Source organism: Sinocyclocheilus rhinocerous, unplaced genomic scaffold (genome assembly GCF_001515625.1).
Source record: "Sinocyclocheilus rhinocerous isolate Xijiao unplaced genomic scaffold, SAMN03320098_v1.1 scaffold86, whole genome shotgun sequence".
Lineage (NCBI taxonomy): Eukaryota > Metazoa > Chordata > Actinopteri > Cypriniformes > Cyprinidae > Sinocyclocheilus > Sinocyclocheilus rhinocerous.
Genome location: NW_015650012.1, coordinates 1,167,513 through 1,183,035, shown reverse-complemented (window position 1 = coordinate 1,183,035; position 15,523 = coordinate 1,167,513).

Below are 15,523 nucleotides of genomic sequence, written 5' to 3'. Positions count from 1 at the left end.
CCCCCCCCCCCCCACCTGTCGGACCAGAATTGCGACTCTGAATGACTGTACGTGTTTGTGACTTGAAAATACGTGTGTAAATCTGCTTGTAAATCTGTGTAAAAAAATTAGCTGAAGACAAAACCCTGCGTATATGTGTCAATATATGTCATTCCAGTGAAGCTTGGCCCATAAAGTTGGAGGGGAGCGCTCTTCACCAACAATCACTGATTCTTGTTTGTCTTAATGAGATCCAGGCTGAATAATTAAAATGTGGACTTTATTACCTTTCATAACATACAGCTACAACTTCATGTCATTTCCACAGCACTGCACTTAAACAATACTAATGAAAACAAGCTCATTAAGGAATGGCTACAAGCCAATTAATTGCCACTGAAGTTTCAGTTAAAGTTATCCATTGACTTGATGAACTTCCTTTTTTCGTTTTGTTTTCAGTTGAGTAAACCAGTCTAGAAACAAAGTAAAACCGATCTGCTGATCTTTGAAAAGGTTGATTAATGTTCGGTCTAACATGGTGGCATACATTGAGTTCATCTTGTTTCAATGCCAGCTGGGAAGACCGAGGGACATTGTCACTGTTGTACAGCTGTGAAATGCATGTGGAGAGATAGAAAGGGAGTGTGCTCTTGTGAGTGCGTATGTGTAATAAGAGAAGACAATATCCTCACGTTAATCATGGTGAAACCATGGCACCTGAGAGAAAGAGGAAGAGACGAGGGAGCAAAGACACCAAATTGCCACAGAGACATAATGACAACCTTAAACTTCCTCTCAAAAGTGGCCTTGAGCTTGTGTTGCTGTGGGTCTGTCATTTGCTAATCGGACTGACAGGATGGGCAAGTTTCAGACTTGACGTGTGATTGCAGGTTGGAGACCTTAGGACCCAAAGGAGGCGATAGCATTACTTTTAAATATCTGTAGCACTGTTATTAGTTATAAAAATGTCATCTCGTTAGTCAGTTGGTCTATAACCAACCGGGCGGGTATTCCAGAAAAGAGGTTATGCGACATAGCCTGGTAAGTTTACAGACCTCAACTTTTGGCTCCAAAAGGGTAAGTTTCAGGGTATGTAAGCAGCCATAGTGACTATTTCTCTGAACATATACAGCTCTGCTTTAGAGGTGTTCTCAAAAAAAAAAAAAAAAAAAAAATCAGAGAATGCAGCATGTATATAAGTTGTGTAATGGATTCTGGGACATTTCTGAATGCAACAATGTGTAAAAATCAAGGTTGTGTAGCTAGAAGCGATTGCATTCATATGTATTGCATTCATACATTTGTGTGTCTTGTATCAGTCTAGGTCTTTTGACAAACATCACTTCACATGTATAGTTTGTAAGTACTTTTTTGCTTGGTTTAGCTGGATAACAGTCCAATCCAGCAGGAAAACCATGCATACTAAATCAGTTGACTTGGTGTTTCTTAAATACGTGTTTTTGTTGTGTCTGTGATGCAAAGTAAATGACAGTCCTTTACGCCGTCAACAGCTGACGAAATGTAAGGCTCATTCGAGTGAGCGGGCTGTCTGGGTGTTAAAAAGGCCCTCAAGGACCATCCTTTTCTCCAACGCCTCTCCCCGTTCCCCCTCCCTCCTTCCACCCTGTTACTGGCTGAGAGCATCCCACCCAAACTGCATCTGTTACTATGGCAACAGACCCTCTCTAGGGGGACGGGTACCATCATTAAGTAGCTGCTGCTCCTATCAGTGCGCGGCTGAGACTCTTCAGCCCAAATCCAGGCGCCCTCCTCCCCGAATGCCAGTGCCATCTTGTCACAGACGCCGTGACAAACACGCCTCCGTTTACACACATCAACATGAATGTTATCTCCACATATTTCTTATCACTCAGCTGGGGAGAAATTGTCTCGGCGGTTCTACGTGTAATTTCCAGTGACTCCGAATAAATGTTGTTTGTCATAACGAGGGTGTGCGGGCAGAAAGCGTATTTCAGGAGGTGTTGAAAAGACACAGTGTTGTTTGCTTTGGGCTCCTAGGGTTAAATGAACACCATCTGTTGACCGGAGAGGCCTATGGTTCTAGAATATGTGAATATCAATTAGTTGCATTTTTTTTGGGAGTCTCGGCTGTGACAAGATGCTCCGTATTCACACACAGCTTCAGCATGTGGAAGGAGGTGTGTGTGTGTATGTGTGTTGACAAGCGGCATTCTTAATTAAACCTAATTGATATGCATAGGAAAGGGCTGATATCTGTGTGCAAATGTGTCTGTTATTGTGAGCATATGGCACCTCAGACAGGGGAGATGGTCCCTTTTTTTCCCCTCTTGATGAGGGGCCCTCTTTGGGGCCGGGCCCCAACTGTGAGGCGAGGGTGGGGCCCTGGCAGTGCTTTTGCCATCTTTCTTTTATTTTATTAACCCGTCCATTAATTTATATCATGGCCTTTTCCTGTCCTCTCTGTCTACCTTCAGTTTTCAATCTTTATCCTTGTTTTTTTTTCTAAGCCTCCTTTTATCACTTCCTCCCTTTCTCTCTCTCGGTCTCATTAGGACAGATGGAGGAAGAGTGGTTTTGTCTGCTGGGTCAATGTGAAGTTATTAACCTGCGCAGATTGCACTCCTTCCCCTAGTCTTATTTTTATCTCAATTCTCCGAATGAGGAGTGGGGGAAGAGAAGAGTCGACTGGTTTTCAGAGTTTGCAAGGCAGTATTGATATTCTTCAAACGTTCTGGTTTGGGTTTGTTCTAAAACTCTGACCCTAAGTATTAAACTTCTGTAATTCAGCTATCGATTTTTTGGACTTTGCTAAGTTTTTATTTTAAGAAATTTAAGGGATTACAGATTGAAAATGTCCCATGGACTTACACTGTTTAAATGTTCAGCATTTAAATCAGGGCTGGGCAACTTCGTTCCTGGAGGGCCACTGTCCTGCAGAGTTTAGTTCCAACCCTAATCAAACACACTTGAACAAGCTAATCAATGTCTTCAAGATCACTAGAAAGCTACAGGCAGGTGTGTTTGATTAAGGTTGGTGCTAAACTCTGCAGGACAGTGGCCCTCCAGGACCGAAGTTACCCAGCCCTGATTTAAAATCTAAGCAACAGTGATGATAATAGTTATATAATATGCAATAAAGACAATCACAATTAAGGTTAAAATACATCAAATCTTTATTTAAAAAGGTGATTTTTTTTCTTCAATAATTAATCTTAACTTTAAAAATATGCAATTTATACAAATTCACATTGTTTTATATACATTATAGGTATGAAGTAATTTATATTTTTATAATAATAATAATAATAAACATGCACACATGCACATACACACATATGTATTTATACTAAACTTAAACTAAAGTTAAACTTTAAAAAATAATAAAAAACTTTAAACATACTTGGTTTGTGCTAGCTGCCAAAAGCATCTACATTTGATGTAGTTTAACTTGATGTACTAAAATAAAAATAAAACTGGAATAAAAACTATATATATAGACATATACAAAAACTAATAAAAATAATAAAAACATGCAAAAAGGTTACTAAAACTTTAAAAAATAAAATAAAATTGAAATGGTAAATACAAAAATAAAAACAAAATGAAAGTTTAAAAAAAATATTATCTCATGATACTATAATAACACTAGTATATGTCGATTAAGAATATAATTCATTCTGAATCACTCCAAGTCTTCACTGACTTCAGTGCTGGCAGGGATCCAAGCCAGAAAGTTTGTGGTTTTGATAATGCCTTAAAACTTAAACTTGCCTAAAACTACAACACTGTTTTTCTTGCTGCCTTGAATGCACATGTTTTTGGAAATTTGAATGTAGTTTTCTGTGCTGCATCTGTTTGTCTAGTAATGTTCCCTCCACGGTACCTATTATAGAGAAAAGATACTATTCTCTCTTCCACAGGTGTCTTCTCAAATGCTTTTATTTTTATTCCTGACAACACTGCTTCGTTAGTGCTGCTCCTTTCCTCCGAGCACTGCTATCTTTTCTATTCTTCACGCTAATGCTCCTCTGTTATTCTGTCTGTGTGTGTGTGTGTGTGTGTGTGTGTGTGTGTATGCGCACCTCGGGCCTATCACATCTTTGCCTTGTGAAACCTGTGTGTGAAACCGCTGTAGTCAGCATTCTGCGAGATAGCGAGTCCCTTGTGGTTAGTAAACAACACACTCCTTCGGGCCGAGACTGTTTGAGAGGGCGATCGAGGAGCAGAGGAGAAACAGACTGAACAACAGAGAGAATATTAAGGGCACCTGGGATGTGCAGTTTGTGTATTCTCACAGCCATTAGACATGGGTTTGTATGTAGCATTTGCCTGTTTATGTGCTAATGCTTTCGCATTGCCAAGGCAATGTTTCTCTTACCCATTTTTACAGAACTGTGAGTCACTGCTTGTTTTGGAAAGTAAACACTAAACACAATTTTAGATTCCCAGAGGGAAGTTTTATAGCTCTTTCACAGCTCAGGAGACTCTAGTCTCAGTTATGTTTCATTTAAGTATTTATTTAGGAGAAATACAGTAGAAACAAATGAGACAATTGCTGGCATAGAGTAGGAGTATAAATATATCAAATTAATGTATAGCTCAGATAATGTAGAATTTGATGAGAACTGTTTTTAAATTTGCTAAGTAGGATACTTAAATGGTCACTGACATTTTGTTCCCTTTTGTCTAGAGGTTTTAATTATTTAGAAATACTTTAAATATACAGTCTGTACATATAATGACTTGAACACATCACTATTGTAATGGGCATGTATATAATTCATACATTTAAAATGAATTTTAATAATTTTTAGGGCATACATAAGAAAATGTCAAGATGACTCATTATGACCATATAATGAAGAGAAAAAAAAAGATCTTGAATAGAAAACTATTTACATTGTATTTTACTGTATATTATTTCTTAAATAAAAGTTTTATTAAAATATTTTATTTTTTATAATTCTATAATATATTTTTTTCCTAGTCAAAGTAACGTGGTACAACCAACAGCAATATGCAAGAAAAAGAGACTTATTAATTTTGAGAATCTCTCATGATTCCATGAGAGATTCTCAAGGTCAACAAGTCTTAAAATTTTGCAGAATTACTTAAAGAGGACACCCCTATAATTCATACATTTAAAATGAATTTTAATAATTTTTAGGGCATACATAAGAAAATGTCAAGATGACTCATTATGACCATATAATGAAGAGAAAAAAAAAGATCTTGAATAGAAAACTATTTACATTGTATTTTACTGTATATTATTTCTTAAATAAAAGTTTTATTAAAATATTTTATTTTTTATAATTCTATAATATATTTTTTTCCTAGTCAAAGTAACGTGGTACAACCAACAGCAATATGCAAGAAAAAGAGACTTATTAATTTTGAGAATCTCTCATGATTCCCCCCCCCAATAATTTTTCTTTTTTATATATATATATATATATTTTTTTTTTTTCTCAAAAAAATAGTTAAGATGTTGTACATGGACACAGTATGTTAACATTTTTTTAGGGTCATTGCATTTAAACCTTTCTTGAAATGGGTTATTTTCTGGAAAATGATTTTTTTTTAATTTTTTTTATTTACTTTTCTTTACCTGGACACTCAGTTTGCTCCAAAAATGTCTCAATTTGCTTTCATTTAGAGAAACAGTTGCAATAAAGAGATCTCTTTTGTAATTTTCCTTTTCTGTCATTAATATCTAGACTAAGTGAAGTAGAGTTATTTGAAATTTGAGTATTTTTGAACATTTGTTGAGCAGTGTTCACATATTATTCTCTTAACAAATGTTTATTTCAAGTTGTACAGGAGTATAATTTCACTTTTCTGGCCAAAGCCAGAACGAATGTAAAATGAGGATGCAATCTTTTAAACCCCCAATTTTTAAGCTCCAATTATTTTCTCTTCCCGCCCATTTCTGCTAGTAGCTCTCTTATGTCTAGCCTGCGCTTCCACTCAACTCCCTCAGATTGTCAGTCCATGTCCATTTTTCTCCCAGTGGTCTTCCTGTCGTTCTATTGAGGTTGAGTGCACAGAGTTGAGTGGTAGTCGATAATGAGGAACAAAGAGGACAAACCCGATACTGAATATGGCTGATTGTAATTGTGTGGTGAGGATGAAGCTCTTCCCCAGGATTGATTGCAGGTGGTATAGGTGGAGAGACTCAGCAGAGAGCTCCTTCTCCATATCAACCTAATCTGCACTCTGTAGGACATCTGCCCACTCTGCATGTGTGTGTGTGAATGGGAGAGAGACCACAGCCATCGCATAGCTCAGCACATGTACTCATTCCATCCATGATCAAGTCGATGCGTGACTCACATAGAGTCAATGTGTGAGAGAAAGAGACAAAGTCGACTGAAATATTGAACATTGCAGTGCATCTAGGTACTTTATCTTCCGGTGAGGAAATAGATAATCATGAATAATTTATATCATGACTTGTGGTTGACTGATAGGGGTTTTAATGGCCGATACCAATATCTACAGAAGAGAGTCACACTGTGCCAAATCTGTAAAAAAAACAGGGCACAGTGTACTGTATTAATATGAAGGAATTTTCCGTATTGGATTTTTACAGGTGTTTAACTGTATTTAAAAATTTTCACTGCATTGCAAATGTGCAAATTGTGTTTTAGGGTTAAAGGAAATGTCCATATAATTATTGTATAATGTACTGGCATCTCTACATTGCACAGTTTAATGACTGTAATAAATGTATACAGAATTTTATACTTTTAATTAATCTTTTTTTACACAAAATTGCAAATAAATAAATATGTATGTATGTAGAAAATGCATGTGATTTTTTCCATCCCCAATAATTTCTTAAACTAAAGAACAACCAACACAATCTCATGGCAATTTGTAATTTTAAGTTTTGGTGAATTAGTGACAAATTCATATATGAATTCTAAAATTTAATTTGTATGTTTTCATATGATCTGCTCACACCCCATTGACAGTTATGTTTAGGAATAGGTTTGGGGCAGGCCTTATGTTTTATGTAAATTGTATGTTTTCATATTCATATGGAACTGCCACCTCATAAAATAGTTACCTTTTCCTGTGAGATTGGATTGGAACAACACTAAAGTTACTCCTGTTTTTATGAAATAAAGCACATCTTTTAGAACTACCATCATTCCTGTCATTATTTCCCTTTTTGGTGCCAGTTGAGGCTGAAAAAAAAAACCTGGTCACCCTATTATAGAGTGTTCTTTCTAGCATAAACGCCCATCTCCCTTGAGGATTAGATTGCATTTCAGACTTCAATATTTATTCTACATAGACTGCATCTAACCTAGCAATGTTTCTTTTTCTCTCACTCCTTCTTGAGAGGGTGGAAACATTAGATGGAGGATTTTCTCAATGATGGCACTCAGCCTGATGCACAGACCTTTAGAGGATATATAGGGATCAGATAATATTCCTCCTATAAACACAAACTTCCCCTTATGTCCTATCAGATCAATCTGAAGAGTCTTTCCCAGCATCCTTTTTTCCTTCAATTCTCTCATTGTATGTTTGTTCCCTTTCCCCTTTTTTGTATTTATTTTCATGTCACTGAGCTGCTAATTTGTTAGCTACAAAAAGCAATATTTCTAACAGTGTGCATTTTGTTTTAGATTGCATCAGTTTTCTTTAAGCATCTAACTATCTCTAACAAATCCGAAGCTCCAAAGTATTAGCTTTAGATAGAATCAGTTACTTTTAAACAGCTAAATATTGCTAAAGAGTTTAGTGTCTGTTAAATTAGCAAGATAGTGCTTACAGTGTAATTTTGGACTTGGATTACACTTCTTTGTTCAAACTTCAAACTTTGTTCAAAGTTGCTAACAATGTGAGTTAAGTTCTGAATAGCAAATGTTTTCTTGCAGGTATTGCTAGCATTGTGGTCCTTTCTGGAGTGCTCTTGGGAACAGTTGAGTCCTGAATTTTTTTTTAAGTATTGCCAGCATTTTGAGTTCTCTTTGGAGGGCTCTTGGGAAGCGGGTGAGGGAATCGATAGGTCAGAGGTTATCTCTAGGGAACACAAGGCCTAATGGGATTCTAATGACACATCTCGACCTCATTGGTCAAGAGCCACAATGCACACTCAGACAAACACAGATCTACGTCGATAGCGCTTCAAAACATAAAATCCTGGATAAAACCCATAAACACTCTTAATGCAGACAAAGAGTGAATACAGCTCATCTGTTTGAGGATGACGGTGTTAAGCAAAATTTGATTTCTGGCTCTGAGGCTCTTTCATAGATGTTGACGGAGATTGAAGACTGCGAGTGCACTGTTTAACAGACTGTAGGACTGACTATAGGGTCATATTGATGAGAATTAGAGTGAAAAGGATTGGCTGGAGGCGAGTGTTGACTTTAGTGGGCAGCTGAGCTCATCCCTGCTGCCGGCACGTTTTGAAGGATGTAAATGTGCTTGATAAATCTCCCCTTTCGTGGGAGAGCTGATACAATGTGCAGCCATTCTGATAATGAAAAGTCATCCGAGGAGCCAATTAGATTCAGTTTATTCACCAGATTATTACAGGAGGCGGTTTCTATTCAGGGAGATCCAGACTCAGTCTTTGTTTGCTCAACACACAAGTCATGTGGCATAGATCGGTATTGCAGATCTTGATCTTGGGCGACAACTCATTACCCTTCCTTTGAATCGCTGTGGCCCGACACTCTCTTCCACTATTACATCTCTTGTTTTTTATTTATTTTATTTTTATTTTTTTGTGATAGAAATTAAAAACAGATCATTCCTTTATGCAGAGGCCACAAGGGTGGAGAGAAATCAGGGAGGAAGTCAATTTGTTGGCTATGAGAACTCATATCATATACTGTAATATAAGTATATATTTTATATACAGTGGGTACGGAAAGTATTCAGACCCCCTTAAATTGTTCACTCTTTGTTATTATATATATATATATATATATATAAAAGAAACATAAAAGAAGACATAGAGAAATGTTTCTATGTTTTTGTCCATATGATGGAAGTCATTATTAACCCAAATTATTTGGATACTAACAAAACTATTCTTTTGTGTTCCCAGAGGAAAGGAAGTCTGATGAAAGAAAGTAAATGATGACAGAGTTTTCATTTTTGGGTCAACTATCCCTTTAAGTCATTGTTTGTATAAATTTCATTTTTAAGTATTTTTAATATATTACTAGATATGACAACATCAAATACACTTGCTGTGATATGTTGTTATATAGCAAAAGACATTCATACATTTTTAAGCATTCAAATGTTTTTAGGACCACTGTACCTATACATCCAGTATGTATTTTAGTAACCAGTAAAATTAGGCTGCGAAGACCAGAATTAGGTTATATCATAGTGCGTGTGTGTTTGTTTGAAAAAGTCATGCATGTTGCATCTGCACATTGGCTTCACCATCTGCACAGCACATGCAGATAAATTCTCACAAATTGGTCTGTTTGGCAAATGGTGTTGGTGGTGGGCAGTGAGTGTGTGTGTGTGTTTGCGGGAATAGTTCTGTTTTTGCTTTATTTGCATATTCATTAATTATGTGTCGAGTGTATGTGTGCGTCTCATGCCCACACCCCAAGAGAAACAAAGCTTCCACAGTTATTTCCTCTAATTCTAGCCTTCTTTCAGGTGAGCCAGCCGCTCGCACCTTGTTATCACAGTACGTGTATATTCTGATGTGATTTTTAACTAGCGGATTGTAATTCCATGAACAAAATGTAGTATTTACATAAATAGGTGAAAAAAAGCAACCACTTATTTTGTTCCCATTATGTCAAAATATCCTCGGTGGCCTTATGCAACATCATAACATCACAGGCTTTTAAAGATTAGCTTTGCTTCAAAGCCCTGCTCTTTTTCTGGCCTATTTCTTCCAGACACGCTCTTAATTAATATCTATTTCTATGCCTGGGCTTAAACGTGCATTAAGGGCAGCCAAGAATTCATCTCCTTTAATCTGCACAAGGAACTGCGAGGAACCTTTTATGCCTTTTTTTGTTTTTCATCTGTCTCTCTTGGAGAGACTACAATGGTATTTTTGAAGTTGGCTGCCGTTCCCAACTGGAGGGCTTCATAAAGCGTGTTTCTAGACGCTTTGGTCTGTTTGCAGTTTGTGACAGTAGATTCAGAAGGACCTGAAGAAAGGTGAAGATTTGATTTCCAGAGCTGCCGCAGACTGAGAGAGATATCTGAGGTGGAAGATGTTTTTTCTGCCTTTGTTGTCGAGGAACAGGAAGATGTTAGGCTGTTGTAAACATGCAAATGTTTCAGAGGATATGTGTTAGAGTGTGAGACGATGGGGAGAATATTCACACGTGCGAACACGCACATTCTTGTCAGAAGCGTTTCATTTTTTTCTACTTCATGTGCAGAAATACTTAGGCTACTGTACTACAAGACTCAGCAGAGTGAGTAACACGAGCGCCGGTTCCCTCGAGGCACAGCGTGAAAACCGAGAGCCGTTTCACTCTACCTGGAGGGTCTGTACAGTACGGGGGAATGAACACATTTACAAACACTCCCTCTCAAACTCTTTAAGTGCATATTTGACCCGGGTTACAAGACTTTCTCCCCCATCCCTCACTCTGTGTCTCATCCCCTGTTTTAAATAATGCATCTGCCTGCTAGAGAGAGGCCTATTACTGTCTGATTTCACCCAGGGGACTTCAGAGAGCTGTGTGTGTGTGTGTGTGTGAACAGCTGGGGGTGGATGCTGGTCTTTATACTTCTGTGAGACTATCACCTCTGTGCAGGGCTTCATTTTGGAAAAATCTGTCTTTGAATGTTCAGGGGCTTGTGTTTGTGTGTGTATTTTGTTTGTTTGTTTTGTGTGTATAATTGTGTATAAGTGTATGTGTTTTTGGTGTGATATGAGGTGACAAAACAGTGGCGTGCACAGACCTATGAACTATGAATTCAGTTGAACTATGAATTATTTTTTTTTCTAAAGCATTAATTCATCATACTTAATGTTAATTTCAACATATACTGATACATTTTTATATGCTAATATATTTACATATACTAATACATTAAAACTTGTATCTGTTAATGTAATTTAATGAACCTGGGCTAACATAAACTAACAATGAACAGGTTTATTTTTATTAACAAAGATTCATAAATGCTGTAACAATTTATCGTTTATTGTTAGTTAATGCTAGGTTATCTAAGGAAGGTTGTTGTAAAGCCTTACTCAAATGGATAATTCTAAATATATTTAAATAGTCAACATACCAGTTTCAAAAGGAATTGGATTGAAGTATACTAGTACTAGTACTATTAGTAGACTATAAATGCTTGTCAGTTCATTCAGCATTCAGACCACCTCAACCATATTTCAAAGACAACAGAATAAGTTATGAAGTCCTGATTAAATGTCAAAAATCGGTTAAACTAATTGCCTTTAATATAAATTGAAACTATGATACAATTTAATTTAATTGCAATTAACATGCAATTAAGTGTTGGAACCTTACATTCAGTTTGCATTTACTATTCGTTGAAAATGTGTTATTTCTGTAGTAAGAACTCTTTTCAAAAGCATGCTTTACACAAGGGTGTCCATGTATGTAACTGCACACTTGCTGCATGCTGCATCTGTCCTGAATGTCTGGACATAAAAGGTTGTGTTGAAGGGGCCCAGTCAGTGCATACTCATCCACAACATTGAGCTGTAAGTAACAGAGTAACAAATTGAAATAAACAGATCGATTTGTGTTTAGGATGCTGGTGTCCCCATCAGGCTTCTCAACTAGCTTAACCAGCTAGCTTTCCTTGTTAAACCAACGGCCATGCAGGTCGACCAGATATCCAAAACATGATCAGATGCCCCTACTGTAACCAAACAATAGTAGCTAGGAGATGTGAAATATTTGTCTTCACTGCTTAAAGTCACTGGTTTTAGACTGGTTTTATGTTACTACATTGCTGATTTTATAAGTTACTATATTACTACAGTATTCACAGACCAGTTTTTAGTATTATTTGCATATCTCGTAATTATAGAGGCAGTATGCACCATGCTGGTGATGAGACTAGGTCGCTTTAGAACATCATTTGTGTTGTATTTGGTTATTTGGTTGTACATTGCTTCAGGGTTTGCATGATGCCTCCGAAAAATGCAAAAAAAAGGCAATCAGATCTTGTTAGAGCAGCGATAATGATCAATTTGAATGAAGCACAAATTTAAAACAACTTTTTTCCGGGGTGCTTGAGGAAACTGAAAATGTCACTGCCACACATTTGTTTTTACTTTTAATTATTATAATTATTATTATAAATTTTTTTTTTTAATCATTCTACCCATTTGTGATATATGTTTACAAAGCCTTAAAGGTAATCATATATTTTTCAATGTGTACACATGACTTTTTATTAGGAATGCACCAATATAAACCAGTAATTATTTTCATGTTACAGCCAATAATAGCCAATATAAAAATTCTATATTTTGAATGAATAAATTAAAAACGTGTACAGTATGAAAAATTAATATTTACATTTAAGATTACATTTAACGGTGTCATCAATTATTATTTGTGTTTTTAAAGATCAGCTTGTCTAAAAAAATTATGTAAATGTAAAAATACAAGCATGCACAATTAAATCAACCAATATGAACCCATACTGATAATTAAAAAAAAAATAAATAAATAAAATAAAACATTGATATAACAAAATATCGGTCACAGTTCTGTTCAGTTCAGTCTGTTTTGGTTTCATTTTGAAGGACTTTTATTTTGCTAACCTTTGTTTCCTTTTTACTCTGTTCTCTGTTCATGTTTGATCCTTAGTTGTTATGACAATTCATTAATTATCTCACACCTGTTTGCCATCGAGTTTGTTATCATTGTGTATTTAAGTCTCTCTTGTGTTGCAGTTCTTTGTCTGGTATTGTTTGTGCTTTAAAAAAATTGGGGTCAGGAATATATATATTTTTTTTTGGCTCTTCTGCTCATCAAGGCTGCATTTATTTGATCAAAACAACTGTAAAAGCCGTAATATTGTGAAATACCATTACACTTTAAAATAACAGTTTTGTATTTGAATGTATTTCAAATTTAATTTATTGTTGTGATATAAAGCTGAATTTTCTGCATCATTACTCCAGTTTTCAGTGTCACATGATCCTTTAGAAATCATTCTAATATGTTGATTTGTTGAAATTTCCAATGTTAACAACAGTTACTGCTCAATTTAATGCATCCTTAATGAATTCAAAGGAAAAAAAATGACTGACCCCAAACGTTTGAACATTAGTGTTAGCATGCAGTCTTTATTGTATAGAGAGACAGGTTGGGTTAGTAAGGAGTGATGCAAGAGGTTTTTCACAATATCCGTTGCGTTCCCTCACACTGCATTGGTTCCTATTGCTTCACTGCATAGTGATACGTATGAGCCCGCCTATGAAAGAGAATAAACGAGAGAGAAAATAGATGTTGCTGTAACTTCATGTCACTGTCAGCTGTAATGAAACATGGATATGAATCAAACGCACGCTTTCTCACACACACACACACACACACACACACACACACACACATGCATGCGAGACCCACCCTGCTTTCATTACGCTGTACATATTTTCCCATGTAAAGAAGATTTGAATATGAAATTGAAAGAGTGTGCCCACTGAGGCATGTGTGTACACAAGGCAGCCACGTCCTAAAACTCATCTGTGTGTTCAGTCAGGTAGAGAGATGTTTTTCTCTTTTAAATTGCCACTTCTGCTGTTTTCCCATGGTAATGCCGACGAGAGAAAAGCAGAGAGCGATAGATACAGAAGAAAACACTGATATATAAAGCGATGTGGAGAGAGTTTTAAATTTCACATACTCATTTAAGCACAATTCACTCTTAGATTCCTCAACTGTTTGCGTGGCAGATGTTAGAAATCTCGTCTTTTTTTTTAGGGTAGGAGTGAATGTTATGCCGGATATTTCTGGATGATTACTTACAGCTTAAAATTCCCCCATGCTGCATGTCAAGTTTCTTGAGTGTTGTCTGTTGGCAGGAACATGAAAGGGTGGTGATGTTACACGAGTGAAAGTGAGAAGACCACAAAAATAATGAACGTGAGGAGGAGAGGAAGAGGAAAAGGTAAACGAGTCATAGGAGAACGCGTGACACAAAACGGAAGGAATGAAGAGACAGAAAAGAGTCGGATAGGGTGTAAAATGCAGAGATTTATGCAAATCATTATGCAAATATGGGGCACCGCTGAGGTAAAATTGCCCTCTTTCCAATCAGAGAATCAAATCCTTCACTAACCTGCTGCTAGAGAGGAACGGGTAGGGAGAGCGATAGAGGAATGGATGGAGGGAAGCTAAATGACTGCCCCATACCCGGAGATAGTGGCTCCCCGCTGGGGGGATAACTGCAGGCTGAGGCCTGTCTCTCCTGGAGCTCTTTGTCTCTGAGACTCCCAATCAGCCAGACTTCAGTCTGCCATCTCCTCTGGAGGGCATTAATGACACCTGCTACACACACACACACACACACACACACAGTGGGATGCAAATCCCTCCGTTGGGTTCATGCTTCCCCTCTAAGTTGGTTTAAATTGAAAACAGTAATAGGGCTGAGAAATGGCTAGACAAGTTTTTGTCTCTGACATTATTTTGTATTGTAGGACGTTTTTACACCTAGTTCATTCGGAGTGCTCGATTTAGGAACTGCTACATTGTCACTCTTAATTCAGTTTATGTAGGCAGAAATGGCTATGGAAAACACAGCTTGGAACAGGTTGCTTTTGGGAAGGATGCGACTGGACTCTAGAACTGTAGATTTTAGGAAGGTCAACAAGTCATTGAAATGCATGATTAAATGCACCCTTTCCAATGATTTTTATTTTTATTTATGTTATTTGTTTGTTTGTTTGTTTGCAAAATAATTGCATGGCAGTTTTGATTTCCAGATGCCTTTACAAAATAATAGAAATAATGGTGATTATTATGGGCAAATTTCGACAATAATAAAGCTGTAATCTAAAGCTATAAACTAAATTTGATCTGGTTATTGACTGATAGTAGATTTTTGTTTATTTATTTATTTATTTTAATTAATCTGCCAATTCTGGGCATACCAAAAGCGAACCGTTTAAAATGGGATGTAAATGGATATAATTGGTAATTGGATATTTACTGTAATTGTGCAATGCTGGGTTGTTTCAACCCATCTTTGGGTCAAATATGGACTATCCCAAATTTAGATATAACTGCAGAACGGAGATCTCCAAAATGGGGCGTGAACTCCAAAAGTGGGCAGAACCTCCAAAATGGGGCGGGGTCTCCTCGCGCAAAGACTTTCACCATTGGCTCTGGCTCCAGCCAATTGTTATTGACTTACATTTCAAAATAAAACTTTATAAATTAAACATTGTTTCTAGGTCATCTAAAATAAAATATGCTATATAAATAAATATGCTCCGTGAGTGAGAGCAGAGCCCAAAGCTCGTGGCCAGTGGTGTTCGGACTGGAGTTTGAACCTCTGCTTAATGATATAAACGCGTATTACCCACGAGCTCTCCCGCGAGCCGTCT